This window comes from Mirounga angustirostris, unplaced genomic scaffold, assembly GCF_029215605.1.
Source record: "Mirounga angustirostris isolate CCGP_5_RB_7025 unplaced genomic scaffold, mMirAng1.0.hap1 SCAF_12, whole genome shotgun sequence".
Lineage (NCBI taxonomy): Eukaryota > Metazoa > Chordata > Mammalia > Carnivora > Phocidae > Mirounga > Mirounga angustirostris.
Genome location: NW_026991720.1, coordinates 76,656,189 through 76,680,754, shown reverse-complemented (window position 1 = coordinate 76,680,754; position 24,566 = coordinate 76,656,189). Strand labels below are relative to the sequence as shown.

Genomic DNA, 24,566 nt, shown 5'->3' with positions numbered 1-24,566 from the left:
CCTCAGCTGTGTCCAGTCTACTAACAAGCCCATCAAAGGTGTTCTTCATTTCTATCACTGTGTTTTATCCCTAACATTTCTGTTGGGTTCTTAGGATTTCCATTTCTCTGCTTACACGGCCCATGTATTCTCTCATGCTGTCTGCTTCATCCATTATAACCCTTAGCATATTAATCACAGTTGTTTTAAATTCCTGGTCTGATAATTCCAATATCTTTACCATGTCTGTTTCTGATGCTTGCTATGTCTCTTCAAATTGTGTTCTTTGCCTTTTTGGTATGCTTTGTCTTTTTTTCTTGATAGCTAGACATGATGTACTGGGTAAATGGAACAGCTGTATATAGACCTTTGGTGTTGCAGTATGAGGTGCGGGGAGAGGGGAAACATTCTATAGTCCTATGATTAGGTCTCGTGATATTTTAGTTAGTCTTTTAGTTAATGTATGCCTCTTCTGGACTATGAACCTCACAAGGATTTCTCAGGGTTTTTTTTTTTTTTTTTTTTTCCCTTTCCCTTAGGTGGTACAGGATGGCTAGAACGGGCTCTACTGGGCATTTCCCCTCTTTCCCTTGGAAAATTAGAGCGGCTGGACTTGCTTATTTTTCTTGCAGGTCAGCTGGATCTCAACACCCCAGCAGGTTAGACTGTGGTTAAATAGTTTCCCCTGAGGGCAGGCTTTGTTAAGGAGAAAGCAGCTTGCTCTGGTTCTTTCTTTCTTTTTTTTTTTTTTTTTAGCTTTCTATCATTGTTTTTATTACTGTGGAAAATTTCAAACATTCACTAAAGTAAAAGGAATAGTATAATAAGCTCCAAAATACTAAGCATTTCATCCTCAATAATTATCAACATTTGCCAACTTGAAATTTTCCCCTCCCCCTGCCCGAAACACAAGGCGGGGGAGTTTTCTCCATTACTTATTGAGGGAACCTGGTCAAGCTCCTGGAGGTAAATCTTGTGGGGGCCGTTTTATGACTTTTCTCTCCCGGAGTTTTTAACTCTCAGAGTTGTTTGTGTTGAGCCTCCAGTAACTCGGCAGCTGGAGTTCGGGATTCCTACCCTGGTTCTCGGTCCGTGGTGGTTTCTGCTAGAGTCTCTACTGTGGTAAGTCATAGCTCCCCTGTATTCCTGTGTTTGTGTCTCCAGTGTTGGAGGCAGTTGGTTTGTTCGCCTATGTCCTGTCTTTTCTTAGAGATCCACGAAGAGTTAATGATTTTTCAGTCTGCTTAGCTTTTTCATTTGTTATAACACAGCAAGAATTTCCAAGTTCCTTACGTATGGAACTGGAACTGGAAATTAGGGTTTTATTTTGGTTCTTTTTTTAATTAATGAATTATATTTTAGAGTAGTTTTGCTTATAGAAAAATTAGGCAGAAACTGCAAATTTTCTATATATCCTCTTCCTTCACTTATAGTTTCCTGTATTTAGTTTCCCATGTTAGTAATTTCCTGCGTTAGTGTGATACGTTTGTTAAAATTGAGTCATTACTGATATGCTATCATTTCCTACAGTACCTGGTTTATGTTAGGGTTCACTCATTGTGTTGTATATTCTGGAAGTTTTGCTAAATGCACAGTATCATGTGTAAATATATATATATATATATCATTACAGTGTCCTACAGAATATTTTCACTGCCCTAAAATTCCCTGTGCTTCATCTATTTATCTTTCGCTCTTACCCCTAATCCCCAGCAACCGCTTATCTTTTTACTATCTCCATATATTTGTCTTTTCAGAATGTCATTTAGGTGGAATGATACTGTATGTAGTCTTTTCGGACAGGCTTCTCCGTAATAAACATTTAGGGTTTCTCCCTATTTTTTCTTAACTTGATAGTTTGTTTCTTTTTATTGCTGAATAATTTTCTATTGTTAAGATGTACCAGTTTATTCACCTATTGTATGACATTTTGGTTGCTTCCCATATTTTACAACTATGAATGAAGTGATAGAAACTTCATGTGCTGCTTTTTGTGTGAACATAAGTTTTCAACTCATTTGGGTAAATATTTAGAAGAGTAGCTGATGGATCATATGGTAAGATTGTGATGAATTTTGTCATAAACAGCCAAACTGTATTTTTTTTTTTTAAAGATTTTATTTATTTGACAGAGACACAGCGAGAGAGGGGAACACAAGCAGGGGGAGTGGGAGAGGGAGAAGCAGGCTTCCCGCCGAGCAGGGAGCCCGATGAGGGGCTCAATCCCAGGACGCTGGGATCATGACCTGAGCCGAAGGCAGACGCTTAACGACTGAGCCACTCAGGCGCCCCGAGCCAAACTGTATTCTAAATGGAAGTGGCTATACCATTTTTTTCCTGCCAGCAATGAATGAGAGCTTCTGTTGTTCCACATTCTCATCAGTATTTGGTGTTGTCAGTGTTTTGGGTTTTAGTCATTCTAGATGCACAGTGGTATCTCGTTTTAATTTGCAATTCCCTAATGACATAAGATACTGAGCACCTTCTCATGTGCTTTCGTTTGTCCTTTTATTTCTTCCTTCTCACCTTGTGTACATTTTATGTACTTTTTTTACTTACTACATTAGCAAGGACTTCTAGTACAATGCTTAGTAAGGGTAGTGAAAGAAGATATCCTTGTCTTGTTGATGATCTTAGGGGGAAAGTATCTGGTTTCTTGCCATTAAATATGACATTAGTTTTGTTTTTTTTTAAATCAAGTTGATTACTTTCCCCTCTATTTCTAGTTGGAAGTTTTTTGTTTTTTTAATCATTAATGGTGTTGAATTTTTCAAATAATTCTTGTGTATCAATAAAATTTTTCATGTTTAGCTTGTGATGGTTTATAATAATTAATTTTAAAATGTTGATACAGCCTTATATACCTGGAATCAATTCCACTTGTTCATGGTGTATAATTATTTTCATACAGGGGTGAATTTTATTTACTAATGTTTCTTTGTAGGTTTTTATATCTGTTTTCATGAAACATCTTGGTTTGTAGTTTCTTTTTTTTTTCATATTGCCATCAAGTTTTGTTACTTGAGTAATGACCTCACAGAATGAGTTAGGAAGTGTTTGCTAGCTATTTTCTGGGTAGACTGTACAGAATTGGTATCGTTATTGAAATGTTTGTCAGAATTCTCTAGTGAAACCACCTGCAACAGGTAATTTCATTTTGGAAGGTTGTTAATCACTGAATTGATTGTTTTAATGGAGATCTATTTAAATTATATAACTTCTGTGTGAGTTTAGATGATGACTTTCAGGGAATGTTCTATTTCATCACGTTATCAAATTTGTGGGCATAGAGTTGTTCATATTCATTTACTAATGTTGCCGTGTTCATGGGATCAGTGATGATGGGCACTCTTCAACTTCTGGTATTTGTAATTTGTGTCTTCTCTTGTATTTTTTTCCTTTGGTAGCCTGACTAGAGGCTTATAAATTTTACTGTTAAAAAAGACTGAAAAAATAGTGGTCCATAGTTTGTTTTGGCAAAATTGAAAGTATTAGCCTAGTTAAAGCAGAAGGTAGAAACACCTATTGAAGTTGCTTTGGGAGAACAAGTTTGAGACAGAATGTTAATACTGCAAGTTATATGTTACTAATTTCATCTTACTAATGACTATAAAGTTGAATTCAAAAAGGAGTCGAACTGTTGGCAATCAGGGACTCATTGAAAGAAATAAAACACAGATTTTCTAGAACAATCAGCATGGAAAGTTGTGACTGTTTCTTTATAAAATCATAATAGAGGAGTTTGAGAAGGGCAATGAATAACATTTTGCTATCTTGGGTAAAGAGAACATTAAAGGAGGCATGTTTATAAAAGTCATTGCTAATATGCATGTCATTAATTTAGTTCTTAGGGAATATTTTCATATGGACATCCCAATTCAGCTTTCCTATAAACCAGTCAAATTAAGAGAGCCTAGAAAAATTGAACCAACCAACTGAGCTACAACCATCCAGCAGACTTCACATAACATGAGTCAAAAATAGAGGCACCTGGGTGGCTCAGTTGTTAAGTGTCTGCCTTCGGCTCAGGTCATGATCCCAGAGTCCTGGGATCGAGCTCCGCATCAGGCTCCCTGCTCTGCGGGGAGTCTGCTTCCCCCTCTTCCACTCCCCCTGCTCTTGTTCCCTCTCTCACTGTGTGTCTCTCTCTCAAATAAATAAATAAAATCTTTAAAAATGTTATTTTTGTAAGTCATGGAGAATTTGGTTGGTTTTTGCAGCAGAAAAGAAGTTGTGTAGTACAGGAAGAGGGACAAGGAACCATTAAAACTATTATTTCTCTAAAAAAATTCCAACCTTCCCAATATTTAATGTATGTTGTGCATTTTTTGTCATTAAAAAATGCTTTCACAGTGGGGACATCTGATCCTCATAATGTTGTGAGTTAGACCAAAACTCTAATCTCTAAAGTTTAGAGTCTAGAAAACTGAGGTTTATAGAGGTAATTTTCTAGTTCCTAGGAAAGCTGAGGAAAGACCTAGGTCTTTTGATAATACAGCTAGTATTTTTTATTACACTAACTTGTTTTGAAATGTTATGCATTAACTATGTAATTTTACCTGGTTTATACTTGTATTAGTCACTTAAATAGCAATACAAGAAATTAAAACTCTTCAAAGAAATACAGGTATTAACTTCTTCATTGGTTTGAGAAGGCCATAAATCATTCAGAAACCAGACTATGTGTGGTCATAAAAAGCACATATATCACCTTGATTTTCAGAAAATATCACTGCATCTGGCTTCCTGATTTGTATCATAAGTGACATTTAAAATCTGAAGAAATTACAAACGTTTCCTTCTGCTCTGTACCACACATTCTGACACCTGTTTTTATTTTCATTTGTTTTCACCTCCAAGACTTACATAACATCTGATGTCCTTACATGGATTAAAATTTTTTTGAGGACAAAAACTTTTCTGTTAACAGATTCACCATGGCTTTAAGAACAAATGGTAGATGTTTAAATTTTTTAATTTATTCAGTGACCAAACTAACATAACTTTTACTTTTCTTACCAAAATTTTAATTTTTGTTAAAATGGTACTAATCTATGCAAAGGCTAAACTTAAATTGTATTTATTTCTATGCATGAGCATTTTTCTTCTGATTAAGGAATAGTAAATGAATAGCCCTTCTTGTGTTCTATACTAACTTTTTTGGAGATTACCTGTTAGTATAATATGTATATATCTGTCGGACAAAAATAAAAACACAGTTCTGACCTCAGAGTTATGTTATAGAATGCTTTTAGTAAACGTTTGGTACGTGGACAGTTGCTATTATTAACAAAAACTTTTAAAGGAAATTATAAAATTGATTAATTCTCTGAAAAGGAAATGATTTCACTCTGCTTTATATTCATGAAATTTAATTTCATGGTTAACCAAAAAGTTCCAAACTGTCAGTGAAAACCTGTCTTCAGCCTAATTAATGTCAAATTTGGGGAATGTGCAGTCTATGCTTTGAATACTGATAGTCTGGTTAAGAATAACAAAATTAAACCTGGGTAGAATTTAAGAGGCAATGTATTACCTGTTAGTTTCATAAAATGTTGATCCATATTTGAAGCTTATGTAAATCTTCAGTGCTGCCCCATAGCTGCTTAAATCCATTTATAAGTTATTATTCCATTGCTCCATTCTAAGAGGAGGTAATTTGTCACTAGTCCCTATAGTCCAAAATGTAATAGTTCACCTGAAGATCGTTGAGTAACCCCTGAGGCTTTACTCCATGCAATCTCAAAACGATCATGCTTTCTTAGTAATGATCATGTTTTCAAAAGCAGAAGTAGACATCTATATAGATAAGTCAATTTTATTCCAAATTTTTCTTCAGAATGCATAATGGATTTATGTGTATATAAATAGGTTGTTATGTGAAAGGCTAACATTATTGTTTTAACTACTAAAATATTCCACTGTGCTGAACAAATTGTTTTTGTTTTTTGTTTTCTGTAATTTGGCTACTACAAAGTTCTTCGGGGTTTTTTAAAACACTGTGATGTCCAAATCCTCCTTGTGTGTTGGCTTTTCTAGTTGGTCCATGTTTTTATCTTTGATCCTAAGAGTCTTATTCGGCTCTCTAGAATTTAGGGATGACTAATTAATTAATTAAATTCCGAACTCCTATATTGAGCTAGGATCTGTGTTCAGCTCTGAGGCTGAGTAGGGTAACAATGCCCTATGAGTCTCCCTTGGGAGCGGACAAAAGAATATGAAAGGAGGCAGGGAAAAAAATAATTATTATAAGGTAAAGATGTAACAGAGTTAGGAAAATATTTGTTTTATGTGAATAAAAGGTGACAGTGCTACTCCAAATAAGAAAGATTTGATATTTATGTGCTACCAATAACCATCTGATTGTCTTATATAAAGCTATAATCTATAAATCTATATAATACCTCCAAACTTAATACCCTCAAACTTAAATTGTTTGCTTATTTTCTCCAAGTATTACAGTTTTAAATATATCCTTTAATTTCCTAAGCAGTTCTTAATACTAAAAAGAGTACAACGTACTTTATTTGATAAATGGGTCGAGCTATTTTTATTGTTCTCTTTGAAGCCAAGACTATGAAATCACATCTCTTGAGTGATTCTGAAAGTTCTGAGCAAGCATTACAGATGAATTAAAACCCCACATATGTATCATAGTTTCCTGTTAGTAGAGAAGGCAAACTGAAAACAGATCAGCTGCTACATTTAATTTTGGAAAACCTCAGATAATAGTGATATTGACAAGAGTTTGAGATACGTGTGTGTATATATGTGTGTATTTTTCTATATATATAGAAGACATGAAAATAAGAGCCTTATTACTCCTTATGTGGTTTATTTTGGTGGTTATTCAGTCTTTGTAATATCTTATTTTCAAAATACCATTCTGGTTCCTATTTTCTTAGCTATTAAAATATTATTTTGAGGTATAGTTTGACTTTAGGACTATTGACTTATTGAACTAGCTATATGGTCTTCGATACAGTGTTTTAATTTCCCTGGTAAGACTGAAACATGTTGTCTTGGTCCTGATCATGGGTACGGTGGTCTGTATTTCAGCATTAATTATGATATCAGCTATAGTTTTGGGTTTCAATTTTGTTTTTGAGATTTATGAGGTTGAGAAAATGTACTAGTATCCTTAATTTACTGAGCAATTTTATGATGAATGTCTGTTGTATTTTCTCAAGTGTGTGTGCTACATCTTTTGCAGTCAGCATATAATGTTCCTCCTTTAATTTTAAGAGAATAAATGAAGTAAATAGAAGGGTTTTTTATGTTGACAACTTTGACTCTGGGATTTTGGTCAACTAGCTTCTTTTTAAGATTTTTTTTTTAAAGAATTTTTTTATTATTTATTCATTTGAGACCGAGATAAAGAGCAAGAGAGCGAGCAGGAGCAGTGGGGAGGGGCAGAGGAAGAGAGAGAAGCCGACTTGCTGCTGAGCAGGGAGCCCGATGCGGGGCTCGATCCCAGAACCTGGAGATCATGACCTGAGCCTAAGGCAGACGCTTAACTGTCTGAGCCACCCAGGCGCCCCAAGATTTTTTTTTTCTTTTTTTTTTTTTTTTGAGTAATCTCTATACCCAGTGTGAGGTTTGAACTCCCATCAAGGGTCACATGCTCCACCCACTGAGCCAACCAGGCATCCCTCAACTAACGTGGAAGTTTATATCCTAGATTTGACTCTTGCTTCCTTTTTCTTTATTGCATTTAATGCTACGAATCTAAGCACTGATCAGCTTATGAGACAACTTTTATTAAGTTGTTATTATCAATTATTTTTGGGGTTTTTAATTTTTTTTTAGACCCATGGTCTATTAGAGATAGATCGTATAATCTTCAAGCCTGTGGAGATTTTCTAGATCTATACTACTTAGTTATTTAGAATTTGATATTACTAAAGTTCAGAACAAATTCTGTACAAATTCTCTTCTAACAAAATGTGACTTGTTTTGCGACTCAGCATATGGCTTTTATCATTGAATATTTCCAGTACATTTGAGAGAAATGTGTATTTTACCAATATTGGGTGTGATGTTATATCAATTAAGTCAAAATGCTTGGTACAGTTCTTCCAATCTTCTATATATTTACTGATTTTCTTTGCCTAATTAAAGACTGAAGGAAGGATATTAATGAGGCCAACTACTAGTTCATGAAGAGGTTTTTTAGGTTTTTTTTTTTTTTTTTAGGTTGTTATATTTACCACATATTTATTCTTCCAGGCATTGTTATCTCTTCAGAATTAGTTTTCTATATGGCATTCTTTCTCTTCAGTCTAAAGAAATTCTTTTAACAGGTTTTATTTAGCAAGTCTGCTGGAGATAAGTTCTTCCACATTTCATTTGAAATGTATGTATTCATTGATCCCTTATCTGCTATTTACAGTTCTCTTGAAAGTCCCCAAAAATGAATCTTAATGCCTAATGTGAGTTTTTTTATCATAGCATTTCTATTCAGTGCTTTTGAAAATTTCCATCTCTTTATTGAAAAGCATTATTTTTTCCCTCATGTTGCTTCCTTTCTTCTCTAAATTATTTAACAGGCTTATCATATTACCTTAATCCATTTCTGATAATTCCAACAGCTGGACATTTCTGGGTCTGGTAGTATTATTATGATAGTAATATGTTTTCACATTTCTTAATATTTGATTAAATGTGAGATACTCTGTATTAAAAAAACTGAGGTAAATGGTTTCCCATAAAAATGAGACTGTTTCATCTGTCAAGTTACTCATTTGGGATTGAAGGATAGAGGGCCTGATGCATTGTGTAAGGCTCAGCCACCTGTTAGCTTTCTCCTGTTCCTCTACATACATCCTTAGACTCTATCAGGCCCCTTGCTGTCCCTTGGCAGCAAGTGGCCCTTCTGCCTCAACTCCAGGGACAGTCATTTCCCATGTTTAAATTTCAGCTGTTTTCCTCTTAACAGCTTTTAGGGAGGTTTCTTTCTCCTCTCACTTCTCTGTTAAAAGTTAAAACCACCATGGATCTCATCTAGCAGGGGACTTGTTACTTTTTTGTATCCACAGGGTTTATATTCCCATGTCTGTTTCTAATGGCATAAAATAACTATGATTTTGAGTATTATTTGTCTTGAAATAATTACTGGGTTTTAAGAGGCATTCTTTAGTGATTCTTTTCTAGCCTGGTAGCATTTTAAAATGGCACTTGAAGATCTGGTCTTAAATAGTTGTACTTGAAACTACTGTGAAAATCAGTATATCACTACTTGTGCTAAAATACCCATTGTGGGGGAGGGTGGCTAACTGCAACCCCCAAATTACACTTTCCTTGAGCAAATTGTTGGAAATGGAAGAAGAAAAAGGAAAAGACCGTGTAATGTGTATAGTGAGAATTACAGGTTTGTTTTCTAAGGAATCAGGCAATAAGGCTTCCCAACTGAGTCTAATAGACACTCAAAAAAATACATAGTAGATAAGTTTGGGCCACTCCATATAAACATTCACTACTGCTATAAGAGTAAAAATGAGCATGAGTCCTCTTATAGGAGGTCTTTGAGTGGACAATTCTTATATCTTGCCAAATACATATTAATCTAATTCTGATTATATACTATGCAAGTGGAAAAAAAGGGACAATCACCAAAAAAAAAAATCAACAACAAACACATAAAGGACATGGGGGTATGTCTGCATGACCGGTAAGAAGACCTGTCGCTCTGAAAAGAGGGAGCCAGGCCATACTTTAGAAAAGATAGTTGATTAATAATCAGAAGACAACTTACTTTGGTGAAGTCCCATTGCTTTATTATTACTTTTGTTTTCCTTGCCCCAGGAGACCTATCTGGAAAGAAGTTGTTATAGCCAATGTCAAAGAGGTTACTTCCTGAGTTCTCCTATCGGATTTTTATGGTTTTATGTCTCACATTCAAGTATTTAACCCATTTTGAATTTATTTTTGTGTATGGTATAGGAAAGTGGTCCAGTTTCATTCTTTTGCATGTTGTTATCAAGTACTTCATCAAATTAAAAGCTGCTGCAAAGTGAAGGAAACAACAAACTAAAAGACAAACTACAGAATGTGATAAGATATTTGCAAATGACATATTTGATAAAGGGTTAGTATCCAAAATATATAAAGAACTTATCAAACTCAACACCTCCAAAATGAATTACCTAATTAAAAAATGGGCAGAGGACATGAATAGCCCTTCTTCCAAAGAAGACATACAAATGGCCAACAGGCACATAAAAAAATGCTCAACATCACTGATAATTAGGGAAATACAAAACAAAACTATGAGCTGTCACCTCAAACCTGTCAGAATGACTAGAATCAAGAAACCTGAAACAACAGGATGTGGAGAAAGGGAAACTCTCTTGCATTGTTGGTGGGAGTGTAAAATGGTGAAGCCACTCTGGAAAACAGTATGGAGTTTCTTCAAAAAGTTAAAAATAGAACTACCCTACAATTCAGTTGTACTACTAAGTATTTACCCAAACAATCCAAAAATAATAATTCAAAGGGATACATGGAACATTATCTACAATAGCCAAATTATGGAAACAGTCTAAATGTCTGTCAACTGATGAATGGATGAAGGTGTGTGTGTGTGTGTGTACAAATAAATTTCATAATTTTTTATGGCTGAGTAATATCCCACTGTACATAATATACAATGGGATATTAGCCATAAAGAATGAAATAGTGCCACTTTTAATGATGTGGATGGAGCTAGAATACATAATGCTAAATGAGTAAGACAAATACCATATGATTTCACTCATGTAGAATTTAAAAGAAAACAAGTGAGCGAAGAAAAAAAATTGAGACACCAAGAAACAGACTCTTAACTATAGAGAAAAAATAATGGTTATGAGTGGAGATGGGTGAAGTAGGTGATGGGGATAAAGGAGGGCACTTCTCATGATGAGCACAGGGTGTCTTATGGAAGTGTTGAATCACTGTATTGTACACCTGAAACTAATATTTACACTGTGTTAACAAATTTAAATAAAACTTAAATCCATTTTCTAAGTTACCTTTTTTAAAATTCATAATAGGACACAAATTCATGAAATTCAAGCAGGAATTCATAAGGAAAGAACAGATGAGAGGAAAAGAATGTAGGATAAAAAAATGAGTGAATAAAGCAAAATTTAAATTATTTAGTAATAAAATGTATTAAAGTAGTTGGAAACAGGAGGCAGGATTTTAGCTTTAAAAAATCAAATCAAAAAGACACCATTGAAAATCGTGAGAGAGAAAAAACACCTTTTTTTGTCAAGGTGGTAATAAAATATTTACTTTCAGAATGAGAGTTTTCTCAATGAGAGAAGATAGAACAATTGGAACAGACCAATGTAAATCATAATTTTGAGATGCATGTAAGGTTTTAAGGTTTTTGATTTTTTTTTGTATATTTAGTGATATTCTACACTAAAATGCATATTTAATATGATTTGAATATATTCTTCAATCCTTCTTAGCACAGTATTTCAGAGATTCTCAAAGCCCAAGCTAGGTATAAAGAGGGGATGTTTAGCTCCAAACTGTGGTGGAGTCAAAGTATTTGAGGAGCTAAACAAAAACCGTTGAATGGACTTAACCATCTTCCTCTGATCTTGTGCGTGCTTGAAAATGAAATATGTTGTTTCGCTAATATCAAACCTTTTTTTTTTTTTCCTAAGGGAAAACATGAATATGAGTGTACTCCAGCAACTCTGAGTTACATATAAAATAGTTTATTTCCTTGAAAAATGCTTTACTTCCTATTTAGCCCATCTGGTGTCATAAGAAAACTCACCTTCTTGGATACAAATACTCACCTCTCCCATTTTAGAGAAATGTAGAAGAATATGCTAAGATGCCCTATTTGAAAATACATTAGAATGTAATTCATTTTAAAATGATTATCAGTTCCGAGAAGGAATCCTTATAAGATTCTCCATAAAACATGGCATATGCAACTTCATGGGGCACAGACCTATTTTAAGGCTCTCCTGGTGAAATGATCTGTGCAGCGGTCATAAAATATGTTATACTAAATATTCTTTATGCTAAAAAATGATTCTTAAGCTCCAGATCCATGTAATACAGAAAACATCTGATAACACAGTGCCTGATTTAATCTAATATGAATCATAGGGTTATGATCCAGTGCCGTGTTTATCTCTGACAGGTGTACTACAAACTGCATTGCAGTCTGAGGCCAGTAGACATACTAAATCCTTGATTTACCTATCTACAATTTATAGCTAGAGGATTCATATCTTAACTCTCTTTAAATAAAAATAACCGTACTGGTAGTAGTAAAAAAAAAATGTTTCTTATTTAAGTGTGAATCAAAGAAGGAGGTAAAATGAAGTGGTAATCATTTCAGCTCTTTTCTTACCACATTGTCTCTCAAGGTGATGTAAAATGCGTGAAGTACTGGAATGCTTTTATATGTAGTTTATCTCAGTGTGGATTTGTTTAATCTTAGGTAGCTAAACTGATGAATGCATGCAATAGAATACAGTCAACATCTACATGTATCATTCTTCATCTCTACAATAAGATATTGAAGGAAAAGATCGAGTTGGAAAAGTATCAAGTTCCATTAATAAAGATTTTGAGAATGCACATATCAATACATACTTTAATGAACAAACATGTAAAAGTATAAAACACTTGAATGAGAATTATAAACACCAATTTCAGTATTGTTTATAGCTGAATTGGGAAAGAAGTACTTAACCTGTATCTATAAAACATAAAAATGTGAAATAGGTCTCCTAGGGTGCTCATGGAGAAAGAAGTAATGTACTGCTATTTCAAATTTAAATCTAGTTTAATAGTAAATAGTAACTTATAATTTTTCTCTGTCAACAAAGAATGACTTGGGCTATTTTCTGAGTATATGCACCATCTAAAAAAAAAAGAACAGGGCACAGAATAAATTAATAAAATAATGCGTGTACCAGAGAAGTGACCATCATTTTTTTTTTTTTTTCCCATAAAGCATTAGCCAGAGCAGTTCTATTACATACTTTCTACCCATCTTTGTAGAATTATATTTTTGGTAGGAATATTCCTAGGAACCTCCCCTTTGGTCTGTTTGGCCCAATGATAGTGACATTAATAAAAATTACAATTGTTAGATTTATTTGAAATTATTTTCTGCATGTAGCAGCACTTAGACTTTTACTTTTAAACACAAATCTGGTGGAACTCCGCAGTATTTCTCTTGACTTTTAAAGCCAATGTCAGGGCACCTGGGTGGCTCAGTCAGTTAAGCGACTGCCTTCAGCTCAGGTAATGATCTCAGGGCCCTGGGATTGAGGCCTGCCTCGGGCTCCCTGCTCAGTGGGGAGTCTGTTTCTCCCTCTCCCTCTGCCTCTGTGTGCTTGCTCACTTTCTCTCTGTCTCTCAAATAAATACATAAATAAATCTTTAAAAAATAAATAAAGCAAATATCTTCTGTGAGGCAGTCTCATGATCCCTAAAAAGGCAAGGAGGTAATTCTCAGGTTAGGAAAACCTGAAAGCTAGTTCTTACCTTTTTAGTGCTGTTATTTCGTGTGTGTGTGTGTGTGTGTGTGTGATGCATATTAAAAATCATACAAAAATATCTGCTGTTACATAATATGCACATATTATATGTATATAATACGCATGATACATAAAAATCATGGTTAACCTTACAGGAGATAAAAAAATGAGAAGGCTCATATATATAAAATCCTTGTTGATTGACAGGTCACATATTTGAAATTTCAGCAGTAAAATATTTTTCATTTGGGTTAAAGTGCATTTTCTAAAACTTTTGTCAAAAGAAAGCCAATTTACCCTGTTACCCAGGCTCCCCCAACATAGTAATGTATTAATAATGAAAATTACCATGGATTAATTTATTTTAATCTAGTTCTACTTAGCACGTGCTTGATAGATGGGTGAATGGCATACTGTGTAAGAAACAGTATCTGATAAATATACCAAGGTCATGGCCACAGAACAAATGTTATACTGATAAGAAAAGGATTGCAAAGAAGTGTCTATCAGGAGATAAGATTTATACCCAAGCTTTGTTTTTAGAAACAAGATGAACACACTAGGGTATACCTTCTTTCCATACAACACACACATGGGCACGCATATGTTCACACATATGCTTATGTGTGGTACAAATATTTTTGCTATTTCTTAAAATCATCAAAAATTCTATACAAGTGTATAAAATGTAGGACAGTAAAACTCAAGGGATATACTTTTGTATATATTTATCAATATATACATCTAGACTATTAACATCTGAACTCTAATAATTTTATAGTCACTAAATGTTACCATAATGAAAAATAAAACCACTTTAAAAAGATGGAACTTATGTACAGATTACTCTAATGTTAGTTTATGCATGAACCCTTAGGCTTCAGAATTCTAATACTGATTTTTCAAATGAGCATCTGTTTTTTTATGGAAAAAGAATTCAATTTATTTCCTATCTTTAAAGTATAAAAAAAAAAAGTGCCTTGGGTATAAAATCTAAATGTCTACTGTCTGATCAGTTAGGAGTTTAGAGTGCTCGCTTCAGCAGCACATATACTAAAATTGGAACTAGGAGTTTAGAAATGTCACTCTTCACGACCTCCAGTCCTTATTTAGTGTTTGGCGCAAAGAAAGCAGGTGCCAGGAGCCCCTCCTGTACCAGGCAAAGTGACAGCTTCCCAAGGATAATGTGTAAGCCTTCTGTGAGGAAGAGGGGTGGAGAGCAGGAAGGAAAGGGGGAGAATGGAGGTGGGAGGCTAGGGACAGTTATGTACTGAAGTCTGTATTGGGGAACACTTCAATTTGCAAGAGGGAGGATCTTCCTGCTTAACTGCTGAACACAAGTGGCCTGAGCCTGTCCTAGGTAAGTGAAACTGTTTCGTGTGCATGGGGCCAACCCCCATCCCACAGAGGCACAGATGCAGCCTCTATGAGTTAGGAAAGGCATCCATCAATGTGGCAAGAATTGGTCACCTTTGGACTTGGTGAACTTGTGCAGTTACAAAGAGTCCTGGCAAGAGCGAGAATCACCCAGTCTCAGAGCTGTCCGTTTGTGGAAGTAACGGTCTAACACTGCTGTGCTAGTCTCTGGGATACAAACAGCGTTTGAGTTCCCTCTGTCCGGACAAAGCAGTTGGAGTTTCGTGACCCAGACATGAAGGGAGATGCGGAGGGTGAAGAACACAGCTGTGAGGATGATGGTCCTTTTGAACTTACTGAATACAAGCTTGACCAGGCCAGCCTGGAAGACAAAGGTGTTGAAGAACAGGAGGAAAATGATGATGAAGTTGAAGAGAACGCAGTGTCCTGGATGAGGAAAAACACCAGCAGGATGGTAGGAGCCATTGGGAGTAGCTCTGCGAAGGAATGAACGAAGAGCTCATAGGACAGCGGCAGGGCGTGTAGGGAGAGCAGCGGCTATGGTTACCGGTCTGGAGCCTCTTCCTTTTGCTGAGTGGAGCACCTAGGTTCCATCAGGGCTGTTTCCTGAGCTCTAAGACAAGGGCTTCAAAGACCCTCTACATCGGGTGTCACAGGGACGCCATCCTGACTTCTGGAAACTGGTTTTAAACCCCGCAAGTAGATGGCGGATGCAGCCTCTGGTCCTCAGCTTTCCCACAGCACTCAGTGGCCAGCCGGCCGCCTTGTTTGGGCCCCTGCTTACCTGGGTCCGCTCTTCTCCTACCTTCACAGCATCACTCCTCCAGCTCTTGAGCCTCCCAGCTGCCGCCCAAGGCCTACTGCACACAAGGCAGAGCCTTGCTAAGGGCCAGCCCCAGGAGAGAGGCTTCGCCTCTGCTGGAACCCTTAGGTTTCCACACCATGGGCAGGTGAGGGACGGGGCGAGCTGAGGCGCTCCTTGAGGAAGAAATGCCTCTGGAGGAAATGGGAGTTGGGAGTCGGCACCTTGGTGCGCTAGGAGCGGGCCGCCCCAAAGCCCCGGACTTAATTTCCCAGGCCCGGCAACTACTTTTTAGTCTCCTGTCTTCTACATTGCTCACCTATTCCAATTTTCTTAGTTACAGTGTGTGTGTGTGATTGTGTAAGTGCATGCACGTTTGCATGTGCATGTGTGTTAACTTACTGTCTTTCTCCCACTACTCCTAAAATGCAAGCTCCACATTTGTTGGAAATTTCTTCATTTATTTTCTTTTTGCTGTATCCGCAGACCCTTAAAAACATGCCTGCTATATAGTAAGCACAAAGAAAACATGTTGAATGAATGAAAGATGAATATGAATGACTTATCTATGTTAGCAATCCATATCTCAAACATATCCTGACCTACTTATGAGATATGAAATGTATGACTTATATAGAATTAAACGTGTCTAATCGAAAGACCTGTGTTTACAGGAAAGCCAGTATAATATTTACATATTATACTGGGAAATGATACAATTTGATTAAACTATATTAAAAGATACATTTTATATCAATCTAAAATGCTAGTTAAAAGTTACTAAAATTACAAGGGTTTTATTAACATTAGAACAGTTACATTATTGAATATGTATGTGAGATTTTATGAAGACACACACACACAACTAGGTAATCCAGCCATTCTAAGAAGAAGTAAATCAGGCTTACAACTTTAGGCTTAACATTTTGAAGTAAGGGTCTTTTATTACTTATGCTGTACAGAAACTTTTTGTAGAAGACACTAAGAGAAATAGTTCACTTGTGAAATCCATATTCAAAAATAAAGATCCTCTGGACAGATGGATAATGATGTGAAAGCAGTTTAAGACATATTTAAGGTTTCTGAAGTTTGTCCATTACTGCTGATGATAAAGTTGTAGGAAATTTCAATCTTTGCCCAAAAGACTAAATTAGGTAGTACTCTGTAATCCTTATTACTGTATTCGAGGATCATATGAAAGGGTGCTGATAAAGAAGAAACCTTGAACCGCAAGGCTGACTAAACAAAATCACTAAGCTCTATATTAGTCTCAAGAGAAAAAGAATCCAATGAAGTGACAGTGTTGCTGACTCAAGAAATCCTTGACTTTCACCGCTGTCTCCAATTTCCTAAATATGATTTTAGGTTCGTGATTGGCTAACATTATTAACAATAGAATTCTAGGTTATATATATAGTATATTCAGAAGCACATGGGAAAGGTTTATAAAATTCTTCCATAAAGTTGTGGTGTCATATTCATTAGTTATATTCACACTCAGCTTTTTTACTATGTAATAGAAGGCATTCATCACCATCCAAGACAGCTATAATTGACTCTTTGCAAGACGGTAAGCATGCTTGAACATAGCTCCTCTTTCCTCCACTGTTCAAACTCTACACAGCAAAAATTAAAAATGAGTACATTTTCTAGCAATGACCCATGCTAGGGTCAAACCTATCCCATTTATCTCATTAGGGTTATTTTCTAGCTAATTGTTGAGTCATGCTAATATGTATCCTATAAAGTTTGAAAAGAGGGAAAAAACTAAGTTACTGAATGTATCCTCTGAGTGCATTTATAAATGTAGCATTTATGAAGTCTTGTGAATATCTCTACTCACATTTAATGTGCCTAATAAATCTATACATGTAAAAATTGAAGATCAAAAAGGTTAAGCTACCTGTTGAAAGTTGCACAGCTAGTAAAGGCCAAAACCAAAATTCAAATCTAGATTGTTCCACTCAAAATCTCACATTGTTAACCAAAACGTTACATTGAGAGTTCTGTCTTTGTGGTTTTAATTTTTTTTTTTTTTAGCAGAATGTATACGCTAGTAACCTTAGAAGGAAGATAGTGTTTTCCTTTTTATTAATAGTTATGTTAATTATAAGAATAATTGCACATTGAATATTTCAGGAGACTTGCATAATCAATAGGTGGTTTATATCAATAAAAATGTCACTGGCTTCAAACAAAAAGTATAAATCTGTAAAACCAAAGAAAATGGGGGAGATGATGACCAAGAACCTTAAGAAGATGGAAAGCATGTCATTAATGGAACAAGAAAACTGAATCCAGGGTCAGAAATAAAAAAAATCCAAACAAATGAATAATTTGAATGGCGTATACACAAGAACCTTAGAAATTCATGACATTAGGCACCTCTATAAGTGAGGTTGAAAATAGCTGACATAGGATATTGTTTTGAAATTCTATTTAAGATTTCAGTTGTGTGTAAGGGGAGTGAAATGGAACTAAATAGAATCTATTGATGAAATACAAATAAGTTCATATGTGATTAGTAAATAGAGGAATGATTATCACTTTTAGATGGACTGTATGTTGATACATATGAGAATTTTCCCAGCAGTTTAATATTTTGTGCTACCAAGTACCAGCAGTTGAATGCAACAGAAAGTGCCACCTGAAAGCAACAAGGTGCTGCGCATACATGATGCAAATCCCACTCCACATTCTTCTTTTTTTTGCCACAGGCTTTGACTTAGAAGTGTTATTGGGTGGGGTCTTCTCTAATCTTCCTATAGTTCAGTACCTTTGGCTCTTCCTTACATCCCCTCTGTTGAGGTACTTCATTTTTTTTTTTTTTTAGGTAAGATCATATATTTATTACAGTGCTCCACTATTTGATGATCTGCCATGCTTACCTAATACTAGTATTTTTCCGTAGGAATTATTGTTGGTATTCCAACTTTAAGTTCCATTGATACTGAGTACACTGTTCCTAATTCTGGTTTTTTCTTCTAACTCTGTTTAATTTAGCACCATGTAAAAATTTTTAGCAACCTGTCCATTATATATGATAAATAATAAGTCTAAACTGCCATGGAGGGGCACCTGGGTGGCTCAGTTGTTAAGCGTCTGCCTTCGGCTCAGGTCATGGTCCCAGGGTCCTGGGATCGAGCCCCGCATCGGGCTCTCTGCTCAACGGGAAGCCTGCTTCTCCCTCTCCCACTCCCCCTGCTTGTGTTCCCTCTCTTGCTGTGTCTCTCCCTGTCAAATAAATAAATAAAATCTTTAAAAATAAAAAACTGCTATGGAAAGATTTTCAAGATACACGTAGAGTTTTTAAAAAAGGAATACATAATAGTATGCATAGTGTGATTGCATTTTGGTATGAAAGAGAAAAAATGAAATTATATATAGATTTGCTCTTGTATCACAGAATATATTTAAAAGGTTTCCAGGTAGATAACACAATGGTAGCTACCTAGGTCTGTATCTGCAAATACTTTTTCCTAAAGCAAAAAAAAGAAAAAAGAATGTACTAAAATCACGCCTTCAGCTTTCACAAGTTGAAAATGGAGAATGCCCAAACTGTGTAAAATTAAAAGTAGGGAGAAAAGAGAAGTCGCTAGATTCCAGTGTGCACTGTGTATTAGCCCTGCTGCAAGGCTTTGTGTGAAAAGAGCAGAGAGAAAGAGATGATGAGAAAAGGGAAGAGTGAGAGGGAGAAAGGGGTGAAGGAGGAAGTGCTAGGAGGAGAGAACAGAGGAGCTAGTGATCTAAAGTTAATCTAAACCAACTGCCATTAAGAGTATGACAAGTATGGGGTGCCTGGGTGGCTCAGATGGTTAAGCGTCTGCCTTCGGCTCAGGTCATGATCCCAGGATCGTGGGATCGAGACTCAGGTCAGGCTCTCAGGTCAGCGAGGAGTCTGCTTCTCCCTCTGCCTCTGCTACTCCCCCTGCTTGTGCACTCTCTCTCTCTCTCTCTGTCAAAATAGAATCTTAAAAAAAAAAAAAAGTATGACAAGTATAATAGTGAAAATACTTTATAAAATAAAGTGTTCAGAATTATCACAGAAGAAACTTAAGTTCTTACAATGTGAAGTGGCTGTCTTTGAGACATAGTATTGGAGAGAAAAAAAGGAAAAAGAGAGGTACCCCTTGGGGGGTGGGGAATAATGGAATATAACCAAGATTTTAAACTAGAATCTCAAGTGTCTTTTTGAAAATAAATGAAGACCTGAATCTACAAATTAAAGGGCAAATAGGAGAAAATGATCTCAGAATGATTAGGTCTTAGAAGTATCCTAGAAAAACTATTAAACTTTGAAAAAAGAGATGAAAAAATATTCAAGTTCTTTAGCCAAAAAGATAAAATAACTTACAGGGCAAAAAGGAATTAGACTGATATTCAATTTTTGAAAAGCAACATTCAGAGCAAGACCATAATGGAGCAGGGTACGCAAAACATCATTAAAAGAAAGTGTGAACCAAGGATTTTATATCTAGTTAAATATTCCTTAAAAAGGTTATAGAAAAAGTTTTAAACATATATGAACTTAGGGAATTCTTTACTAATGAGACCTTCTTGGGGAAATTAGAATGAGCTCCATTAAAGCAAGAGATGCCTGGGGAAATTTCAACAAACGGATGGATACTGAACATTTTAATGTATGCAATTTAAACTTAATGCTGAAAACTGGAGATGAGGACAGACTACTAATGTACAAAATCCATAGATGGTGACCTAGTACAACTTTTTTTAATGGGAGGAAAAAGAAGGAATTTGGATGAGCTCATTGATTCTTTTTAAATTGATGTATAACATTATATTAGTGCTTGACACATGAATAGGCAAAAGATAGGAAATAAAGGATCCCATTAAAAACTGACAAACCAGATATTAAAAGTTGGTGTATGGAAACTGGGAACTAAGGGCATTCATAACTTACAAGTACAAAGGTAGTAACTAGAACAAAAATACAAGCCTTCCAAAATACACTTTAGTTAAAATGAGATTGTATCATATAAAGAAGCATGAAATTAAAATATAAAACCTATAATTATAAAATATTGTTACAGAAATAAAGCCAAATATATTTGGCAGAAAAATAAATGGGAACAAGTTTAGTTTACCTATTAAAAAAAGATACTGAATTTGCTCACAAAACAAGATGTGGTTATTTTCAAGAGGCAGATGAAGACAAAGTGATTTACAAAGACAAATTTTTTAAGGAATGTCTAAAGTTATATTAGGCAACTAGAAACTGAAGAAAGTAAGGGTAACAATGCTACTTATTGGACCAAGTATAATTTAAGTCCACAAGCTAAAACCTCATTTGACAGAGATGTTGATAAATCATAGTAATTATGATAGAGAAGAAAATAATTGATGTAACTATTGTCTTTTGATTATCTACTAAAGATTAAAGAAAAAAAACCTACACAATTATTGTAATCTAGATATTTTTTACAGGCTTATAGTTTAACAGTTCAAGCACCATGTATATTTGAAGATCGAGCAAATTAATATATTATGATGAAAGTCAAGGCTCAATTGTTAGAGAATGTAGTTAGACGTAAAGAAAAGGGAAAGCTAGAATAAACCCCAGGGTGTTGGTGTGAAATGGGTAGTATCTACAAGAACTCATTACTCTCTAGGTCCATCTTTGGAGAGATCCTAGAAGCAGTGGCACCGCAGGAGAAAATGAGCACCCCAATTTTCTTGATACTGGTTTTTAAATCTATTCTCAGTTAAAAGAGTCCAGCTTCCTTAAAGAAATGGTTGATTGCATGGCAAGGAGAAAGCAAGATGAGTTTGGAACATCTTGTGGTATAAAAAAGTAGGAAGTGCTCAACAGATAAAGGAGGCATTGCAAACAGACAAAACATTATATTGGTGAGATATGTGGTTGGTACATAAAGTTAAACTTCATTCATTCTTCTTGCTGCATTATTCCCATTGTATGAATAGACCAAAATGTTTTTATGCATTCCCTTCTTGATGGGCATTTAGGCAGTTTCCAGTCCAGGCCTATTTAGAACTGTGCTGCTATGAATATTTTTATACATGTCTGTTACTAAGCATGTGTATACATCTATGTTGGGTGTATATTTTAGAAGGGGGACCACTAAGTCCTAGGGTATATATTTTAGAAGGGGGACTGCTAAGTCATCTGTTAAGGTTTGATAGATACCACCAAACAATTTTCTAAAGTAGTTATCCCAATTTACTTTCTCATCAGTGGGGTGTGAGTTCCGCCTGATCCGTATTTTCTCCAAATCTTGTAATTTTCTTCATTTCTATGTTAGCCATTCTGATTTTTTTAAAAAGCCCGTAAAGAGAAACAAATTATCTTGAAATCGTAGTCCTATGACAACAGACGTCATAGCAGTTACTCTGGAAGTCAGAAGGTGGTAGAAAATACATCCTCAAACAGGTCTTCCAGCTTCTGCCCTTGACTTTGTGTAGCCTACCAGCAGCACAGCAACCCGAGTCCTTTTATCCAAACATTAAGTCAGATCATGTCACTCTTTGCCTCAAAATTATCCAATGGCTTTGCCTCTCATTCTATTTAAAAAGCCCAAATTCTTAATACAGTATAAGACCTTCATGAATTGGTCCCCTGTTACGCTTCATTCTACTCACTTACTCAGCCCTGACCACCTATTCTTGATCACACACCAAGCATGCGCCTACTCATGTCCTTTGCACAGTCTGTTCCTTGGCCTGGAAAACACTCCCCCCAGATGTCCACATGTCTTCCTTGTCAAATATTTTCTCAAATTGCTTAAATAGTGACTTTTTTTTCACTTCATAGCCTCTGTCTTGCATTATTCTATTCCTTGATATCTATCCCCATCTAAAATATTTTTTTTGTCTTCATCTCACGTGATACATAATTTGTGAGTTTTTTTAATCCTCTGTTGTATAACCACAGCTTAAAACAACTATCATGTAAGAAAATCTTGAAAAATCAATAAATTGCTTTTTCTCAATGGGTTTGGTGCCAGAACACAGGTGTCATGAAAACCACTGCCAAACCCAAACAAAAATGGGAAAGGAAAAGACTCACATCAAAACTGTTGTTATTGGACATGTAGATTCAGGCAAGTCTACCACTGCTGATCCTCTGATCTACAAATGTGGTGGGATTCACAAAAGAACTATTGAAAAATTTGAGAAGGAGGCTGCTAAGATGGGGAAGGTCTTCAAGTATTCCTGGATCTTGGATTAAACTTAAAGCTGAACGTGAATGTAGTATCACCACTGATATCTCCCTGTGGAAATTCGAGAACAGTAAGTATTATGGGACCTCCGTTGACACCCCAAGACGCAGAGATGTTATCAAAAACATGATTACGGGCACATCTCAGGAGGACAGTGCTGTCCTGATTATTGCTGCTGGTGTCAGTGAATTTGGAGTGGGCATCTCCAAGAATACACAGACCCATGAGCATGCCCTTCTGGCTTACCCACTGGGTGTGAAACAACTAATTGTTGATGTTAACAAAATGGATTCCATTTCTGTAAGATGGGTGTTCTTAAACCTGGTCACCTTTCCTCCAGTCAGCGTTACAACGGAAGTAAAAAGTCTGTTGAAATGCACCATGAAGTTTTGAGTGAGGCTCTTCCTGGGGGCAGTGTGGGCTTCAATGGCAAGAACTTACCTGTCAAAGATGTTCGTTGTGGTGATGTGGCTGGGGACAGCAAAAATGACCCAGCGATGGAAGCAGATGGATTCATGACTCATTTGATTATCCTGAACTATCCAGGCCACATCAGTGCCGGATATGCACCTGGGCTGGATTGTCACACGGCTCACGTTGCTTGCAAGTGTGCTGAGCTGAAGGAAAAGATTAATCATTGTTCTAGAAAAAAAAGCTAAAGATGGCGCCGAGTTCTTGAAATCTGGTGATGCTGCCATCGTCGATAGGTTTCCTGGCAAGCCTACGTGAGTTGAGAGTTTCTCTGACTAGCTGGGCCATTTTGCTGTTGGTTACATGAGACAGACAGTTGCTGTGGGTGTCACTGAAGCGGTGGACAAGAAGGCAGCTAGATCTGGCAAGGTCACCAGGTCTGCCCAGAAATTCAGAAGGCTAAATGAATATTCTCCCCAATACCTGCCACCCCAGTCTTAATCAGTGGTGGAAGAACAGCCTCAGAACTCTTTGTGTCAGTTGACCACTTAAGCTTAATAGTAAAAGACTGGTTAATGATAACAATGCATCATAAAACCTTTGGAAAGAAAGGTTTTGTGGACTATTTGCTTATTGTGTGTGTGTGTGTGTGTGTGTGTAGCAGTTTTAAGTTACTAGTTTTTAAAATCAGTACTTTTTAATGGAGACAACTTGACCAAAAATCTGTCACAGAATTTTGAGACCCATTACAACAGAAGTGTAATGGGGGAAGGGGAAGAAAATTTAATAAACTAATGTAACATAGAAATTTATATTGAAAGTACATTTTTAAGCTTAGTTACTTGTTCGAAGGAAATTGGTGTTATTTTCTCTACTGCTTTAAGTATTTCTTTCTCTTTGGTTTCAGAGTTTTAATCGTAGAAGCCTGCCTGTGCTTTGGCTTTATATTTATACTAGTGTGCATTCACACTCATTTTTGAAATTGTGGCTTGATAAGTTTCATACATTTTTGGAAAATTTTCAGCTTGTATTTCTTCAGACATCCATTCTCTCATCTTCTGTATTCTGGAACTGTATTTGCACACATTTTGAATCTAACATATTCATATGTTTCTTTCAGACTTTTCTATAATTCTCATCTCTGTTTTCTTCACATTTCTACCTGGCTGTATCAGTCTTTTTTTTTTTTTAAAAAAAGATTTTATTTATTTATTTGATAGAGATAGAGAGAGGGAGAGCACAGGCAGGGGGAGTGGCAGGCAGAGGGAGAGGAAGAGGCAGGCTCCCCTCTGAGGA

The 24,566-nt window shown here is 35.9% G+C and overlaps 2 pseudogenes; one reads left to right on the top strand and one right to left on the bottom strand.

Moving 5' to 3' along the window:
* Positions 1 to 15,044: 15,044 nt before the first annotated feature.
* On the bottom strand, positions 15,045 to 16,160 carry LOC129045494 (transmembrane protein 138-like; annotated as a pseudogene).
* Positions 16,161 to 22,684: 6,524 nt separating this feature from the next.
* On the top strand, positions 22,685 to 23,771 carry LOC123835818 (elongation factor 1-alpha 1-like; annotated as a pseudogene).
* The last annotated feature ends 795 nt before the right edge of the window (positions 23,772 to 24,566 follow it).